The sequence below is a fragment of the Salvia splendens genome, chromosome 17 (genome assembly GCF_004379255.2).
Source record: "Salvia splendens isolate huo1 chromosome 17, SspV2, whole genome shotgun sequence".
In the NCBI taxonomy this organism is placed as follows: Eukaryota; Viridiplantae; Streptophyta; class Magnoliopsida; order Lamiales; family Lamiaceae; genus Salvia; species Salvia splendens.
The window spans coordinates 2,726,713-2,745,294 of record NC_056048.1 but is presented as its reverse complement, the minus strand read 5'-3'; the positions used below and the strand labels follow the sequence as shown (position 1 = coordinate 2,745,294).

The following is an 18,582-nucleotide window of genomic DNA, read 5'->3' as shown; positions in this document are numbered from 1 at the left end:
TCATATAATTACAATTTTGATGAAATTTGTTGTGAATTTTGTACTTTTCGTCATTATATCTCCCACCAATTGCATAATCATCATCTAAAATCGACCATCATAACATTATTCAATGCTAAATTTATTCAGAAGTTAACTAAAAGTTATGATTTCATTGACAAATTTTATCAAAATTTTGTGTGACAATTGAGAAATGTGCACAAATTATAAGTTAATTAGCTATGTTTATAAGTTAAGGGGATAAGTTGTGATTTAAATAGCAATTTTCTGATGATCAAAACAGTTTCAAGGAAAGGAACCTACTAATTCCCTCAATTGGTTCTACAGAAAGTAAGATGATTTACTTCACAGGCATTGCTTTAAGAATGAGAAGCCTGATTTTCAATCTTAAATTTTGAGAGAAACGTATGTTTTTTTTTATCATCACCAATACTAGAATTACTGCTGAATTCTTGTTGACAAATTGATTTCAAAAGTGACTACAATCTATACAACTGACTCACTGTCCTAAAAGATGGATCCTAACTGTCGATTTTCTGGTGAATGCAGTACTTTTCCTACGGTTATTCTTATTCTACATGCCGGGAAGCATCTTGGAAGGTTATATATGGAAAATTGTGAAGCATTCTTTTCCATCACCATCATCCATTAAAAGAGGGTAGCTGTTTGTCTACTTAGACGACCTGAACCCATGTTCCACCGCACATTGGGCACCCGTATGCCCAGCGGCTGATCCACCACGTTTCTTTCTCGTTCTGATTGGAGGGAGTAGCAGAGCCAGGTGAAGCAAAAGCACATGTCTGCCGCAAGCATCTTATGCACTGCAACCAAATAATGGAAAACTTTCATCAAGAAAGCTTCTGGCTTTTGAAAACAAAAGTTGGAGCTTATTTTTAGTATTAACTACTGATTAGGAGGGTTAGGTTCGATGCTAAATGAAAGAAAGTCCTACCTTGTACCAAGTTCCTTCGAGCCCTGTTTTCCAGAATGTTGTTACAACATCTCTCCGGGATCCCATGATACCGTAGTATGCTCCAAGGCCCACTGAGGTATTCAATCCAAAAGCTGCATCTCGTTCGGACATCCTACGCTTTCTTGGCCACAGGGTGTGAGTTCCATTATGAGCATCGACGTTTTCAGTTGAACTTGGCTCAACCAAACTCATCGAGCTGCTGTATTTTGTACCCTCCTCTGATGGACTCGGGCCATCTCGATCTGACCAGGGCCCTCCGAACATGTTCCTCTTGTGCCATTCTTCAGCTGGAGGATGGAGTTCTAGCTCACGAAGAAGCAGACCTGCTGCATCTGCACCTCTAGGCCGGGGCATATTCTGCAGAAGAACATAGCAGGAGACGATAAGATCAGTGATTAATATGATTTGGCCAATTATAAGTTTATAGTGCTCGGGATCCAGCGTCACAGAACAAAATATCATGAGAAGTTATCAACCAAGTATAATTTCATCTACCATGAGAAGTTATGTACCTGCATATGAGGGCCAAGTGATGCTTCAACGACCTCTGGTAGAACTGTATAGTTTCCATCGATGTAATGAAGGCGGACCTGGATGTTGCTGCTGCCAACCTGTGAAAGAGGCAGTTGATGTTGCAATCCTGATGTCCTCCGACATAGATCCATAAGTATGAGGAAAAGGACTTTGACCTGCATGGAATGCCGGAGATATAAACAACACAATTCAGGGTAAATCGCAAAGAAAGTTGTCAAAGAGAGTTAATATTTCTTGTTCTTTTTAACTTAATAGTTCTTATTCTTTTTAACTTAATATTTCTTATTCTTTTTTTTTCTTCTCCTAAAAATACAGAAAAACAGCTCAAATAAACATAAAACTGATTAGTTTCTAATTCTTTCCCTGTCTTAAAAAATGAATTGCTGTGACAACTTTACCTCCTCAAATGTATATCCTTGACCAGCATTACCAGAACCTAATCTTGACCTGCTAGTTGGGCCTTCTTCAGGTGCCTTCACACCATTTGCTACTTGTCCAGTCCTTGCCTGTGTTTCTTCTGATCTGATAGTATTTGGTGCAGGTTTTGCAGTTATTGAGTTGGTGTCTTCTGATTTGCTCAAAATACCAATCTGAGGCTTTTGGACTGACGAATCGTTATTTCTTTGAGCAGCTCCAATGAAGCGGGGAAGTTGTGTTCGTCGAAAGAAAAAACAAAATAACAGAAGTTGGCATAACCGATGAAGGAAATGACAGTCACCAATGAGCCGAACAGCTGGAGTTCCTGGAAATGTTCCTGTGTTGATACTTATCGGCATAAAGGTGGAAGGGCCAGTTAAGGGGTTCGGAGCTGTGCTTGGAACAGCAGTATCACTCGTACTACTGATCTTTGCAATAGCCCCTTGTACCCAGGCTTGCATCTGAGTACTACCTGTGGAGCTTGAGGTTCCACCTTGTGAAGCTGAAGATGAAGTACAAGTTGTGCAAAGGTCAGGAGTCAGAAGAACATAAACGACAAGGAGAAAACCCACTTAATTAGCTCAAGCTAAGGGCAGTAAAATTCTTTGCTCCAGACCACAATCTTGTAACCATATCCGCTACTAGCATTGTATACTCACCCGGAGTTGTTGCAGGAGCAGCAGTACTTTGGGTAGGGCTCGTCACCAAATTACGACTCCCACCTGTACCTGAGGTAGGAGCATGACTTGCAAGTGTACGACAGAAGCTTGCATAACGTCGCAAACGTGTAATGAAGTGTGAAGCCAGATCAAGGACCGCATCAACATAAGCCTGAATCAGCACACTGTTACTGAGGTGGGTACTATACATGTAAAACCAAAACATATACATATACATGTCCATTGCACATGCAAAATGCAAGACTTATCAAAATATCAAGAAGATAAGGCAAGACAAGCCAAGAGTAAGATCTAAACCTGAATACTGAGAACAAGAGCTGGATCAACAGCCATTGCGTCAGCATCAATACTAGATAATGTCTCACCAGATGCTTGCCAAGGTTCTTGCACCAAAGCTGAAGGATTTATTAAAGCTGATTCAATTCCTTTACCAAGCATGTCCAACAACAACCTTGCTTGCATGTCGAGGACCATGGCTCTAACCTCTTGAGCAGTTGTTCCTTCAAGAAGCCTGCATTTTATTCTGTCCAAACTCTGCATTTTCCAAAAAAATTGTTGTGGAAGTTTCAAGATCGTGTGTGCTAAAAAGATTTACACAGCTTACCATCATATAATCAAACTAGAAAATGAAATAAAAATGAGCACCAATTAACATACAGGTCCATACTGCTGCCTGTGTTGAGTTGAGGGAAGGGAGTGAAAGTCAGCATCCAGTACAGCAATGACACTGTTCAGCGATACTGGAATATAAATTTTTACACAAATCAACAAGAAGCTAAATCACAATTGAACATAAATATTCGACAAACATGCAATTATTGTTTATGCACTAACAATTATTATTGCCCTATCCATATTAGCAGGAGGGTGAACAACTATAAGCATCAATTTTCTTAGTAAATGTGGTATAAAAGAGCATGAAAGGGGTGTTTGCTTAAATAATAGGAGGCTATCCAACACATACTTTGAGCACGTCAGATCATGTAATCCTTCAAATACTCAATCCTACATATTGTAAATCTAAGCCAGCATCCAAAAGTAAAAGCCCACTAAGGTGATGTTTGCTTCAAATATTTCAAGGACAGTGAGAATAAGTATGATATACAGTAGGACTTTTTCTGAATTTTCTTTCTCCTTTTTGTTTTGATTTTTTTGGGTTTGAGTGAAGGACTTGTTTTGATCCCAGACCCATACAGTAATCATTTTCTGAACATGCCAACATTTGTGGCATCCTGCCACTGAGACATAATTATATGAGAAAGGTTTTGTTCCACTGTCAGAGCAAAGTGCGACTGTGTACTTGGATAGCATGGCTTTAAAACCTGAATACAGGAATTAAACCGTCTTACCAATGCCATCCTCTGCAGCACTCTGTGTACAGCCAACTGCATCCCACCAATCAACTCCAACCAAAAGACTCCACCAAAACCTACACAGGCATGAAGTAAAAGATTCAGAGGCATGACATGCATAATCACAAAACCAATTTCACACTCAATATAGTATAGGTAGACTGAAAATAGATAAACCAATGTAGGATAATGTTCAACAAAATAACCTTTCAACTATTTAGTCAATGTACCTCTCAGCAATAGCTCGCTCCCACAATGCGGAGTTGGCTTTTGCTTGACTACTAGCAGGAGGAAGGACACGTGTAATTTTCAATATAGTACAATCCTTGCTACCATCATGCCAAACAGATGCTGAACAGCAACTGGTAGAAGAGAAGGCAGGAGCAGCAATGGCAGAGCCAACATTGACCTGGTAGCTATCAACGGCTGTGAAGTTTGCACCAGAGAAAACATGTACCCAGCCTTGAAGAAATGAAACAGCAATCTCGCCACCATGAGCAGAGTACACTATCCGAGCAAGTGTTCTTATATCACTAGGCAGATCAAAAGGATCAAAACTGACTCTTTTCTCAACAGCAGATTCGGGAGTTACTTTTCCATCATGGATTGGTGGTATAGACACTCCTCCAGGACATTTAAACTCACTGGGTGCTACAATGTATTTATTCACTTTACTCACCCAACTGTTTGCTTAGGTGCCTGGCTACCAGAATTAGAGCTAGGATTCCCAAATATCTGATGGATCACAACATTCTCGACAGATGATTCCCAACGTTGAACTCTCCAGCCATTGACTGAAGGACCTTCATCGGGATCGTAGGGGGACATGTACTGCCCTACACAGAGAGTCAAAGCCATTACATTGTGACAAAGACACAACAACCTGAAGGAAAATTTTCCCCCACTACAGTGAAAATGCATTATGTCTCTCTCTTAATCCTCTGTCTTGTATTGTGTTGGCCAAGTTGAGGTGAAGGGTACATACCCCTCTCATCCCCCCAAAAAAAGTCTTTATAGAAAGAATGCATGCATATGAATGAAGTTAATGAACAGATGTAACTGAAAGTATTAAGTACGTGGATGTAACAAGCATAAATCAGTATACATGTAGGCACCAGCTGATGAGAATTTAAGCAAACATGTAAAGGCGAAAAAAGATTAATGTCAGTCAGTATAAGAGTAAATACCTTCAACTATCACAACAGAGATTGCGGAACCACCACGTGTTGGAACAAAGGCAACAGCAGTGACACCAGAACCCCAAGTTGTCGTAGCTTCTAACTGAGTAGCAGCCTCAGGACTCACATATGCAGAAAAGTTGGAAACGGGAGAACAATGAAGTATTACCATATCACTGTAATCATGTTCTGTCTTCTTCACACCTTGTTTTGCTTCTAATAGCAAATATTCATGCCAGCTAAACAGATACGCAGCCAGAGGTGCAAAACCGTCCCAGGCAGGGGGGTTAAGTGAGGGGGGGACTTCATTGTTCACGCTTGATTTTGGGATGGCTTGAAAACCATTTCCAGGGCCAGGTGTAACTTCCCAAACAACAACAGTTGATGGATTTACTATGGGGACTCCAGCCACATGCAATGCTCCAGAATCTGTAACAATAGCATCAGCGGCCATTATTCCACTAGGTCCAGCTCCCAGAAGCCCTTTACTAGTGCAAAACCACTTGGAAGAAGTACCACTCTGATTGGGTGGCCATTGGGACCAATGTAGCTGAATAGATCCCGAAGAGAAAACAGAGCAAACACAGAGAAAATTTGGCCAACCAGCTGCCAACAGATGCAAAGAAAGTTACTCAGATAGTCATATGTAATTCTAGAAACAAGAGACATCAAGGAAGATATTTTATGGTTAACTATATTTGGACAATGGATTACAGTAGACATCAACCAAAAGTAGTCTCCAATTGCTTTTTTCTTAATAAGAGTTTATTTTTCTGAAGCAACTGAAATTGTCAATAGAACAATTGGCACACCAACTATCAAATCTGCTTCTGGTTCTGAATTACACAAATGAATGTTTCTTCCTCATCATTTTCCGTACTGCTTGCAGCATATAAAAGGTTAAAAATTCAGAATTACTCATAAAGGAGCCTTTTATATTAAAATGAATGGGTTTCCCTAATTTTGTTACTAATATAACATCAGTAGCTACTTTCAGTTAAATATAGAGTAATTTATGAACAAGAAAAGATGAGTATCTGCATATAAACATTTAACTATCTATATCCTGCAAATATACCAAGATGAGAAAATAATTAAAAAAAATAACAGGGGGAAAAACCCAAAGAAAACAACTTGTAACATAGAAGAAAGAATGCAAGAAAAGATTAACCTGGATCATGTGGTTGCTGCGAAAGGAATTTCTCCTCAAATGTAGACGTTGTCAAACCACTAGACCTAGCTGAGAGCCTCCTATACTAATTTTACGACAAACAAAGGTTAGCATGACAGTCATAATATATTTCCCACATTTTCTTCACATGCAAGATGATCAAAGATATACATACAGGAGAAGCTCCTGAGAGCCACTTCGTAACAACTGCAATATCCTGGCGCCACTCATATTCAAGCTGCCAGCAACTAGCTTCTTTTACAAGATTTGCAGGTCCCTGCAATACAACTGAGCAGTCAGTATGGGAGATGATAACTGCTCCAAGCAAAATGGATGGTCAGTCACAATTAAGTTCTACAACTATGACAAAGGCCACTAATTTTCAAGCATCTTCAAGATTTGTATACCTGGGAAGGCTGAGTCCAAATGGTTATCCGGCCATGGAAATTAGCTATGAGCAGTGCACGGGGACATGAAGTAGGCGACCACTCAATGAACTGAACAGAGTCACGAGGTGAATCTGTCAACCAAAAAGGATTAACCAACAATCTAATTGGAATACAGTTATAGTGCAATAGCATCCCTTTCAAATAAACTATAGAATACCAAGTCAGATACTATACCTGCAATGACATTGAAAACTGTACATTCAGTAGGTCGCTCAGGTATGACTATATGTATAGGGATCCAAAATGGAGGATTGGCAGTTGAGCTACAATGACAAATACAATGAATCAGAATAATAGGTCAGCACAAAGCATAGTAGCATACACAGTTCCAACCAATCAGTTGCTACAAACTAGTTTATGGGTCAACATTGTGGCTCAGATTATCTAGTCTAGGAGTATATATAGAGCAGAGAACAGCCATTTACACAAAACGGAGCAAGAGAGAATATAATACTAAATATATGTAACTAGAAAAAAATGAGTAACACATCCTGGATAGACAATATTTTCCAGTATAAGTTTGAACTAGCCATAGGTAAATGTGAGATCAATACAATACTGATTATTGTAGCATGATTGCAACCAACCAACTACAAGTGCACTGAAGAAAATGTGGAATACTGCAGCGAGAGAAGTATTTGCTAACAAACAAACATAAAGAGAAATGTGGATGACATTCTCCTAAGTTTGTTGAACTTGAATCATCACCAATAAACTACCACAAAGGGGATAGCACCACCACATAAAGATCCATTTATTAATTGAAGTAGACACACAGAAAAAAAAATGAAGAGCCAAGTGTCATTTCTATAACATAATGCTCAAGTGTATCAATCCAGAATGTAAATAATAGAAAAAAACTTCTTTTTGATGAACCAGTAGGTGAAGGACGTATAATTGGATATGTATGCCATGCGAGTAAGATGCACAGAACACGGTGCAAAAATAAAATTTACTAACCTCGGGATTCTTGCACAGGTTTCTGATGCACAGGCTATGCAATTTAACTTCCCACACCAAGCAACAACACTGCATGATAACCAACACAAACATCAAATATGTGGAGAAACTGCAAATCGTAAGTGTTACCAGTTAGCACAAAAGAAAAAGATACACTGTTGATATATAAAACGCCCCCCAAAAGAAAATGAGGAAAGAAGAAATAAATGAATAGCGGATATAAGAAAGTTCACATAGCATGTACACCAAATTAAAGACATAACAACTACGATCCGGTCGGGGTAATATTCCAGCCAACACAATCACATAGATACCAAGCACACCTAATTCAGATCCAAGAATACTGAGCAGAAATCAAGTCATTCATTTAAAACTTAATATTGATACCTCAAGTTATACGGAGCTAATTGATTTAGTTCTCCAATTTTTTCAGCGGTTGAATGAGCACATGAATTTAACATATGAAGCTTATACAATCCACAAAAATTGACTCAATCAAGTGCTAGTTCTAATGCAACAATAACTAAGGACGCATTTTAACAAGACATGGAAGTTGCACGATCAGCACTCTGAACTCAATTCGATAAAAAGCTGACAAATTTAAAAATCATCTAGGCAAGCACAGTGCAATCGCATGTATCATACTAGCTAGTGAAGGTCCATGAAAAATGTCCTTTTCATCATGCGATCTACTAAATCACAAGAGGCGAGTTCAAAGTTTGTTCTTTCTCATAATTATCCATTACTTCACTTCCTACAAATGCTGGACAAAGCCCACAAGCCCAAGATGCTAATTAACACTGACTGAAAAAAGTAAAGACCTCAACCTTCAAATCTCCCCAATTTAATTATCCAAATAAACCTCGAAAACACACCTAAAGGTTCGGCAGAGCTCGGGAACGCTCATCTTATGCTGCAAATTAGACTCGGGCTGCTTCAGCTTGATATGAAAAATGGTTGCCGGGGTGCCGGAATCCTCATCCATAGAATCGCCAGTCGAATTCTCAGCCGCAGTGTCCTTTTCCGTCATCACCACGTCTTCCTTCCCCGCGGCGGCAGCTTCTGCTTCTGCTTCTGCTTTATCGGAAATGGCAGATCCGGGAGAAGACGGTTCGAGCTCGGATTCCTCAGCGGCAGTTGGTGCTGATGGTGGAGGTGGGTCCGGTGGTGTTTGTTCCGAATTGGTTGTGTTGGTGATGTTATTCATTTAGATTGAACAGTGATTGACCAAAAAAACCCAATATATGTGAAATTGATATGTATGTGTAGAGAGAGAGACGGAGAGAGAGTGTGTTGAGGTGAGAAAGTCGCAATTGACGGCGACAGGAATGACTGTGGTGAGTGAGAGTGAAAGGAGCGGAAGGGATGATTGGATTTGGATTTGGATTTGGATTTGGATTTGGGTTTGGGGGTTAGGGTTTTTTAAGACAAGTCAGCAGATTCAGCTGATTCTGTTGTTTGCTCTTTTCTTTGGTTTTTTTTATCACCTTTCCGTTAAATCTGTTGCCCCCTTTTTGTTTTACTTTTATTTAGATTAAAAATTCTTCCTTGTGATCTATTGAGTTGGTATCAATATAATTAATCGAGTACAATAATAATATGTGTTGGGTTTTGGTGTGGCTGGGCCAACCATCGGCCCAAGTCATTATTGAGGGCCGAACTCGATTAAGCTCGGCTAACACCGAACTCGATTAAGCTCGGCTAACACCGAACTCGATTAAGCTCGGCTAACACCGAACTCGATTAACCTTCTCCAACACCGAGCTCGATTAAGCTCGGCTACCAACCGTTGTATTTGAACAGCTCGTTCAGTTACAACGATTAGTTTTTCAGTTTTCAGTTTCACATCTTGTTTTTCTCCATATATTCGTGTGATTCAAGAAACTAGATAGAGAAGTGAATACACTTTGTGATTCTTGAGCTAGCTAGGTGAGTGATCCACAATCGAGTTGTTTTCTCCGATTGAGTAGCGAGCTAAGTGATAGTGTGTTGTAATCGCCTTCGTTTGCTTTGTATTCGTAATAATATCGTCCCACATTTGTTCGTGAATCTCGCGTCGATTCTGTATTTGATTCTTCAAATTGGCGCCGTCTGTGGGAAAGAAATCGGCGCGATGTCTACGGCGAAATTCGAATTGGAGAAGTTTACGGGCAAGAATGACTTCGGTCTATGGAGATTGAAGATGAAGGCCGTGATGATGCAACAAGGGCTTTGGGAAATCGTCAAAAATGGGGAGGCCGACACCGCCAAGGGTGCGGATGAAAAGGTCGATCCAAAGGCTCAAGAACTTCAACAAAAGGCGTATAGCACTCTGATCCTGAGTCTCAGCGATCGAGTCCTGAGGGAGGTTTCGAAGGAGGAGACCGCTGCGGCAGTATGGAGGAAGCTTGAGTCCATCTATATGACGAAGTCTCTTGCAAATCGCCTTCATCTGAAACAGAAGCTTTTCACCTTCCAGATATCAGAGGCGAAGAGCATCTTGGAGCAGCTCGAAGATTTTGGTAAATGCATGGATGATCTGGAGAACATCGATGAGCAGATCAAGGATGAAGATAAAGCACTTATGCTTCTCAATTCATTACCGAAGAGCTTCGAACAATTCAAGGACGCTATACTCCTTGGAAGAGACTCCAAGATCACCTATGAAGAGGTGTATTCGGCCCTGAAATTGAAGGATTTTCAGAGTTCTTCAACAAGACTGCGTGATCAGGCTGGGGAAAGCTTGAACGTGAAAGCCAATATCAAGAAACCTGAAAAATGGAAGAGGCAGGGTTCTGAAAAATGGAAAGGAAAAGGCCAAAGGGAGTGGGATCAGAAGGAGTCCAGGTCTTGCAACTATTGCAAGAAACCTGGGCACATCAAGAAAAATTGCTGGGCCTTAAAGAAGAAGCAGGCTGATGGCAATTCTGATCAGAACACTGCTGACTGTGCAGCAGATTTGGAGCCGGCTCAGGTCATGAATGTGACTGAGAGGCCCATTGCAGACTCTTGGATCGTGGACTCCGGGTGCTCTTTCCACATATGCAGCCACAAGAATTGGTTTGAGAACCTGACTGAAGCACAGGGATCAGTCTTGCTCGGCAACAACCAGGTGTGTGTTGTTAAAGGCATTGGTAATATTCGTTTTAAGGTGCATGATGGTTCTATTAAATTGCTGACTGAAGTAAGGTATATACCTACTATTAAGAGGAACCTTGTATCTGTTGGTGTGCTTGAAATGAAAGGATTTTCTTGTGTATTTTCTGGTGGGAGTATGAGGATTATGAATGGTGGTGCTATTGTTATGTCAGCCTCTAGGATAAATAGATTATATTATCTGGAGGCTGAGGTCATTGTGGGAGATTCCTATGTTGCTGAGGAACAGAATCTGGTGTTGTGGCACAAGAGATTAGGCCATGTGGGTGATAAAGGGCTTAAAGAATTGATCAAGAAGGGCGTTTTTGCATGTGATGATAGGGAGAGTGTAAAAATGTGTGAGTCTTGCTTACTGGGAAAGGGAAAGAAATTGCCTTTTGGCTCAGGAAAGCACAACTCCACAAGACCTCTGGATTATTGTCACAGTGATCTATGGGGTCCTAGCCCGGTTAATTCCATAGGTGGTGGAAGGTACTTCTTGAGTGTAGTAGATGACTATAGCAGGAAGGTTTGGGTATGGATCCTCAAGGAGAAATCAGACACATTCAGCAAGTTCAGTGCATGGTACAAGGCAGTTGAAGTTGAGAAAGGGCATGGCTTGAAGTGTCTGAGGACAGACAACGGGCTTGAGTTCCTATCAAGGGAATTTGATAACTTCTGTGTGCAAAGGGGAGTGAAAAGGCATAGGACAGCTCCGGGGAATCCACAACAAAATGGAACCGCGGAGAGAATGAATAGGACTCTCCTTGAGAGAGTAAGATGCATGATTTTTGAATCTGGAGTGCCTAAGAAATTCTGGGCAGAAGCTGTCTCCACAGCAGCCAAATTGATCAATAAATGTCCATGCTCAGCCATTGGTTTTGATACTCCAGATGGCAGATGGTATGGAAGCCTAGGAGGTTATGAGAAGCTTAGGTTTTTTGGTTGTAGAGCCTTTGCTCACACAAGGCAAGGAAAGCTAGAACCTAGAGCACTAAAATGCATTTTCCTTGGCTACCAAGATGGTGCTAAGGCATATAGACTTTGGTGCACAGAAGAAGGGAATCAAAAAGTCATCATCAGTCGAGATGTCATTTTTGATGAGTCAATTATGCCATTCAAGCCTACTCTGCAGACAGTGACAACTCCAGAACCTGCTGGGGTCAGTTTTGATCAACTTGAACCAGAACATAGAGCCTCAGATGCTGCTGATTTCCAAGAGCCAATGATGTCCTCAGATGAGGAGAATGAGCAGCCTACTGATAATACTCCAGATGTCTCTGATCCAGAGCCACAAGTTCAGCAATATGCTCTGGCCAGAGACAGAACCAGAAGGGAAATCAGACCACCAGCAAGGTTCAGAGATGCAGATTTTGTATACTATGCCTTGTGTGTTGCAGAGGAGTTGGAGATCTCAGAACCAAGCACCTATAAGGAAGCTATTGGCAGCAAAGACAAAGAGAAATGGAAAATGGCTATGAAGGATGAGATAGACTCTCTCATCAAAAACAAAACTTGGATCCTAGTTCTCAGATCACAGATTCAACAAAGACCTATCTCTTGCAAATGGATTTACAAGAAAAAGGTGGAGGCCTCTGAGAATGATAGTATCAGATACAAGGCTCGCTTGGTTGCAAGGGGTTTCACACAGGAGGAGGGGATAGATTACACCGAGGTCTTCTCTCCTGTGGTGAAACACAGCTCAATAAGGATACTCTTGGCAATTGTGGCTCGGAGAGATTGGGAATTGCAACAACTTGATGTAAAAACAGCTTTTTTGCATGGTGAGTTGGAGGAGACAATCTATATGGAGCAGCCACAAGGATTCATAAGGCCGGGAGATGAGGATAAGGTCTGTTGTTTGAAGATAAGCCTCTATGGACTGAAACAAAGCAGCCGGCAGTGGTACCTGACTTTTGACAGACAGATGGAGAGACTTGGCTTCAAGAAATCTGCCTTTGATAGCTGTGTTTACATAAGGTACAAGGGAGGTAAAGCTGTTGCTTACTTGTTACTTTATGTGGATGATATGCTTGTGGCAGGCCCTAGTAAGGCAGATGTGAAGCAAGTGAAGGAGGATTTGGAAGAAGCTTTTGAAATGAAGGACTTGGGAAATGCAAAGAGAATTCTTGGCATGGATATCATAAGAGAGAGAGCTGCTAGGAAGTTATGGTTGATGCAGCATAGCTACATCAAGAAGATGTTAATCAAATTTCAGATGATTGACTCTAGAAAGGTATCAACTCCAACAAGTCCACACTTCAAGCTCTCTGTCAGTCAGAAACCAGCTAATGATCAGGAAAGGAAGTTGATGTCTAAGGTGCCTTATGCAAGTATTGTTGGGAGTATTATGTACATGATGTTGTGTACTCGGCCTGATCTGTCACATGCCATAAGCCTGACCAGCAGATACATGGCAGACCCGGGTAGCACACATTGGCAAGCTTTGAAGTGGATAATGAAGTATTTGGTGGGCACACAAGATTTGGGATTGTTGTTCTGCACAGCAGACGGTGAGGATGAGCTCATAGGCTACTGTGATGCAGACTATGCTGCAAATATTGATAGCAGAAAATCCCAATCTGCCTATATCTTCAAGCTCTTTGGTACAGCAATCAGTTGGAAGTCTAATCTCCAATCTGTGGTTGCGCTCTCTACAACGGAGGCAGAGTATATATCCTTAGCAGAAGCGGTTAAAGAAGCTAAATGGCTAAAGGGAATATTGGGGGATTTTGGTGTGGTGCAAGAGGCTGTAACTATCTTGTGTGACAGCAACAGCGCCATTAGCTTGGCCAAGCACCAGACTTTCCATGAGAGAAGTAAGCACATCGACATCAAACTTCATTTTGTAAGAGATGAGATAAGCAAAGGCGTGGTGGCAGTCAAGAAGGTCCACACCTCTGAAAATGCAGCTGACATGATGACTAAACCCCTACCAAGTGCTAAGTTCGAGCATTGTTTAGACTTGGTTAACTTGACTGCAAGAAGATGAGGGAATTTTGGTGAAGGTGGAGTTTTGGCTGGCCGGATGGTGGATGCAGCCAAGGTGGAGATTTGTTGGGTTTTGGTGTGGCTGGACCAACCATCGGCCCAAGTCATTATTGAGGGCCGAACTCGATTAAGCTCGGCTAACACCGAACTCGATTAAGCTCGGCTAACACCGAACTCGATTAACCTTCTCCAACACCGAGCTCGATTAAGCTCGGCTACCAACCGTTGTATTTGAACAGCTCGTTCAGTTACAACGATTAGTTTTTCAGTTTTCAGTTTCACATCTTGTTTTTCTCCATATATTCGTGTGATTCAAGAAACTAGATAGAGAAGTGAATACACTTTGTGATTCTTGAGCTAGCTAGGTGAGTGATCCACAATCGAGTTGTTTTCTCCGATTGAGTAGCGAGCTAAGTGATAGTGTGTTGTAATCGCCTTCGTTTGCTTTGTATTCGTAATAATATCGTCCCACATTTGTTCGTGAATCTCGCGTCGATTCTGTATTTGATTCTTCAATATGCAACTTAGTTGGTAAAATTCACAACAGGTGACATTTTCAGTCCACACTTGAGTAAATGAAGAACATTTATTAATTTTTTTAAAAAATAGTTATAAAAGGAAAATATTTGGGTTCGCAATGCCACCTCCATCGTTAGCGTCGTCTCCTCAATGTCGCTAGCTTCGGTTCCTCACTGTCGTCATCTTCCTTCCTCCTCTATTGCTCGTTGTTTCTTCTATGTATCCTACCTCATTTTGTATCGTTGTCGTTGTCTCCTCCTTCTTGGGCTGGACCCTCACGTGAGCACAAGTATCTCTCTTATATAAGTAAAGATTGTAGTATATTATACTAATAATATTTTCAATTAAGTATCCACCATAGATAAATGTACATATTTAAATCATAAATGTTGATAGATTATCTATCTAAAGGATAGATGATAAGGGAAAAACTCTTATCAAGTGAAAAAGATAAAGAAAGTCGCAGAGAAACCTTGCTCTGTCGACAATCGGAAATTCTAAAAGGGAAAAACTCTTATCAAGTGAAAAAGATAAAGAAAGTCGCAGAGAAACCTTGCTCTGTCGACAATCGGAAATTCTAAACGGAAAACTAAATAAAGATAAAAGACAATAATTATGATTTCATCGATTGATTAATGAGAATAACAATAGGTCCTATTTATAATACTCCTATGAATAACCTAACTTGGTGAACAAGATAATAAAGATGTGTAAAAGATATAATAATATAATAATAGATATATGAAAGATATTTCGGAAGATATAATCGTATCAACTCCCCCACAGTTGAAATCCACCTTGTCCTCAAGGTGGAAACCATGAAGCAACGATGAGCGTCGAGGAATCCTCCTGGGTCAAACATACACCGAATAGTTGAACACCTCCATTCACCATTTTTAGCAAAAATTACTAAGGAAGGACCATGTTGGATGCGAGTCAAGCCGGGTTTTGAAGCATTAGTCAATTCATACACTAACCTTGCTCGTCTAAGTGAGGATAGATTCCTCTTCTCCAAATTCAAGGCCTTGTATGTGTCACGACCGCATTTTCAAAGGATAGAAAACACGGTTGATCGCGACTAGGGGAGGATTAAAGAAGCAGGGAAGAAAGGGGAAAATCAACACAACTCGACCATAGCTCGAAACAAATGGGAATAGCTCGAAATAAAATCAGAGTTTTGAACAAAATAGACTTGAGTCTTTTAAGATGCACAACGGAAGCAAATGAACGCGGTTCCATGTATGACGACATGAACCTCCGAGAGTCAAAATCTGACTGAATTAAATGTCTTGTCTCAATAGCACTTCCTCCACCACTTCGCTGCTCAACCTGCACATTTAGAAATATATGCAGGGCTGAGTACAAAAAGTACTCAGTGAACACATTGCCGAAAAATACAAATATACTTTTGAAAATATTGTCAAGCCATCATCACAGTAACACCCAGGGGTTTTATTTAAAAGACCTGAGCTTACTAAAAATCTTTATTCGACTGCGCAGTCTAAGTTCTTTTCATTCTTTGCCATATCTGATCACATTGTGCCGTGGAGATGGTGTTCTCCCACGGTCACCTTACATTCATGTGTCGGGAAGGTGGCCACCTTCCTCGGTCACCTGCTCTGCCCAACATGACAGAGGTAGCTTGTGCCGGGAAGGTGGCCACCTTCCTCGGTCACCTGCTCTGACCAACATGTCAGAGGTAGCTTGTGTACACTAGTCCGAGCGGGGACACCACCCTCACTGGGACCCGAATTCGACTTATATCATCATTCATAATTCACTTGGCCGTAGCCAACAGATAGGCATCATACACAAAACATTTATGGCAAGACAACATCATTAAAAATCACGAACATGTGTTCGTGTTTTCATAATATACGAGTTGTATTTTTAGTATAGGAAAGCTCACCTTCATCGTTTAGTTCCTTTAACTTGAATTTCTTACTCCGACCTTACTTGCGGAGATAACCTTTTTGAAAACAAACAACGTACTAATAAGACTCGAGAAATTCACATACTTATAGGAATGCATGCCCCTACTTTATTTCTTTTATCATTTGTTCATCGTTAGAAAATTTTAGAAACTTGCATATTAATTAAATTGATAAATTTAATTAATAGCACTTCTTTATTAAACTTAATTATTTTTTGTGACTTGAGAACGTTGTCTCCCTCTTTCTTTCCATTTCCTTAGCGGTCGCCCGAGGCGTCGCGCGACGATGCCGGTCGGCCGCTTACGCCTATAATTCCTCCGTTGGCTCCTCGTGTTTCCCTCCACGATATCGAATTAAAATCCCAAAAATTATAAAAGTGCAAAATTAAATTATCGCAAGTATTTCCCCTCGCAATTACATTTATTTTGAAACTTGGGGTAACTTATTTGTACATCGATTTATCCCGAGAATTAATTAAATAATTCTACACAATTAATTTAATTATCAACTCAATGATTTATTTAATTATCGGTCCAAACTAAAATTAGTGTTCTATACCATACTAATTATTCTACAAAAACTATAGCAACTTGGATCATAACAAAATATGTTGCTTAACCATTCATTCTTAGGCCCAAAGTCCCTTGGAAATTAATCTGACCCAACAATTCTTCTTGTTCCTTGATAATTCTTGGCCAAGTAATTAATTAATTCTAGCTACTGTAAATTCCAGGGGCTAACCCATAAGCCCAAAAACTTGACCCAATTCTAATTAAACTAGTGGTCCAAAATAGAAGGGTCTCAATTCTAGGATTAAATAAATGACCTCATGGTCCAATTCAACAATTAAATGAGGCAGCCCATTTATTCCCTTAATTAAATTCTAGGCCCAATTCCCTTTAATTAATTAAAGTGGCCCAATTAAAAGTCATCCCCTCAATTATACTCCCATTCATCCATCGTATCTCTCTCTCATTCACCTTCTTTATTTCAATTCTTCCCCAAATCCACCTTCCCATTTGAAATCCCTAAACAAAGGCATAGAGAAGCAGCGGCGCCTCTCTTCCTCACGCCTCTCTCTTCTCCGGCGTCAGCGTCCCCCAAGCTGGAGTGCACCGAGCTGCCGGAACCCACGCCAGATCCCTCCGTCGAGATCTCTCTGCATCGAGCTCTCCGTCAGGTTCCTCACGCGGAGGGGCTGTCGATTCGAGGGAGGAACGGAGGCGTCGCCTTTCAGCTGTGGTCCGAAACGAGTAGCCGCTGACCGGAGATGCATCGTTGTCCGGTTCTCCGCTGCCGGGTACGCCCCTGTCGTCGCCGTCATCTCCAGATCTCCCTCTCGTTCAGGCCAGCTGCCGTTGCGGAGGCCGCTGTCACCTCGCGCGGCCCCAGGCCCCGTCGCCTCCCCCTTCGTGCGCGTCGCTGCCGTCCGTCCAACCTAGCCATCGTTCATCATCGAACCAACCCCGAAACGTCCCGAAATCAACCCGAACAGCCCCGATTGAACCCCGAAAGGTAAGTCTTTTACCCAATTTTTATGTTAATTCGTATCTTCGATTTTGCCGTGAGAAAGTTCAATTGTTAAATGCTTGAGATGTGCTATTAGTTCGGTTGATACTATGATTATGCATATGCTTACATATATTGAAAGAAAAGAAAGGACTTGGTGTTTACCTTTTGATAGGGAAGTAAAGTGTTGTTGGATTGTAGAAATCTCCCTCTTCGGACTCCTCTATGTTTTGTGGGATTGGTGTGTGTAGAGAGAATAGATGGTGTGATGGTGATGTGGGGTGAAGAAAACGATTGTCTATGTATAAAAGATGGCGATGAAAGTGGCTTGGATAGCAAGTTGGTTGTGGCAAGTTGCTAACATTCTTATCCTATCTTCCAGGATCTGCCCATATCTTTTCTTTTTTTTTTTCTTTTTTTCTTTTTTTATTTTGCTTTATTTAATTATTTAAATAATTATTTTAGTATTTATTTAATTGTTTATTTAATTTGGTGTAGGTATAATTCGTCCAAGTTCGTGGTCCTCCGCGTTGAAGTACCCGTTTTCTAAAAACGTACGATGTATAAATTAAGTTTTGTTAGACTTTTGTTGGATGTATCGAAAATTAAAATTTTGATTATGGGACTTTATTTATTTACTTAAATTTATTATATTCATATAGGTGTAATATATATTTACGTGTTCTATTTTCTTGCCTAACGTCAAAACAAACAACGACAATATATCGTAGCTCAGATTTAAATTGCATAAAAGTCATTTATATAAATAATCAAGCTGATAATATAGTTTATAATAATATC

General features: G+C 40.6%; 2 long non-coding RNA genes and 1 pseudogene across 2 annotated transcripts; 1 reads left to right on the top strand and 2 right to left on the bottom strand.

Annotated features, from left to right (window-relative positions):
* Positions 1-392: 392 nt before the first annotated feature.
* On the bottom strand, positions 393-9,180 carry LOC121774975 (annotated as a pseudogene).
* A 6,424-nt stretch (positions 9,181-15,604) lies between these two features.
* Positions 15,605-18,195, bottom strand: LOC121774978. Its single transcript, XR_006045080.1, has 3 exons — positions 17,947-18,195; positions 16,248-16,307; positions 15,605-15,667 (listed from the first exon to the last, which is right to left on the bottom strand). It is a non-coding gene; the product is annotated as an uncharacterized LOC121774978 (long non-coding RNA).
* LOC121774977 lies at positions 16,688-18,438 on the top strand. Its single transcript, XR_006045079.1, has 2 exons — positions 16,688-17,787; positions 18,280-18,438. It is a non-coding gene; the product is annotated as an uncharacterized LOC121774977 (long non-coding RNA).
* Positions 18,439-18,582: the final 144 nt, after the last annotated feature.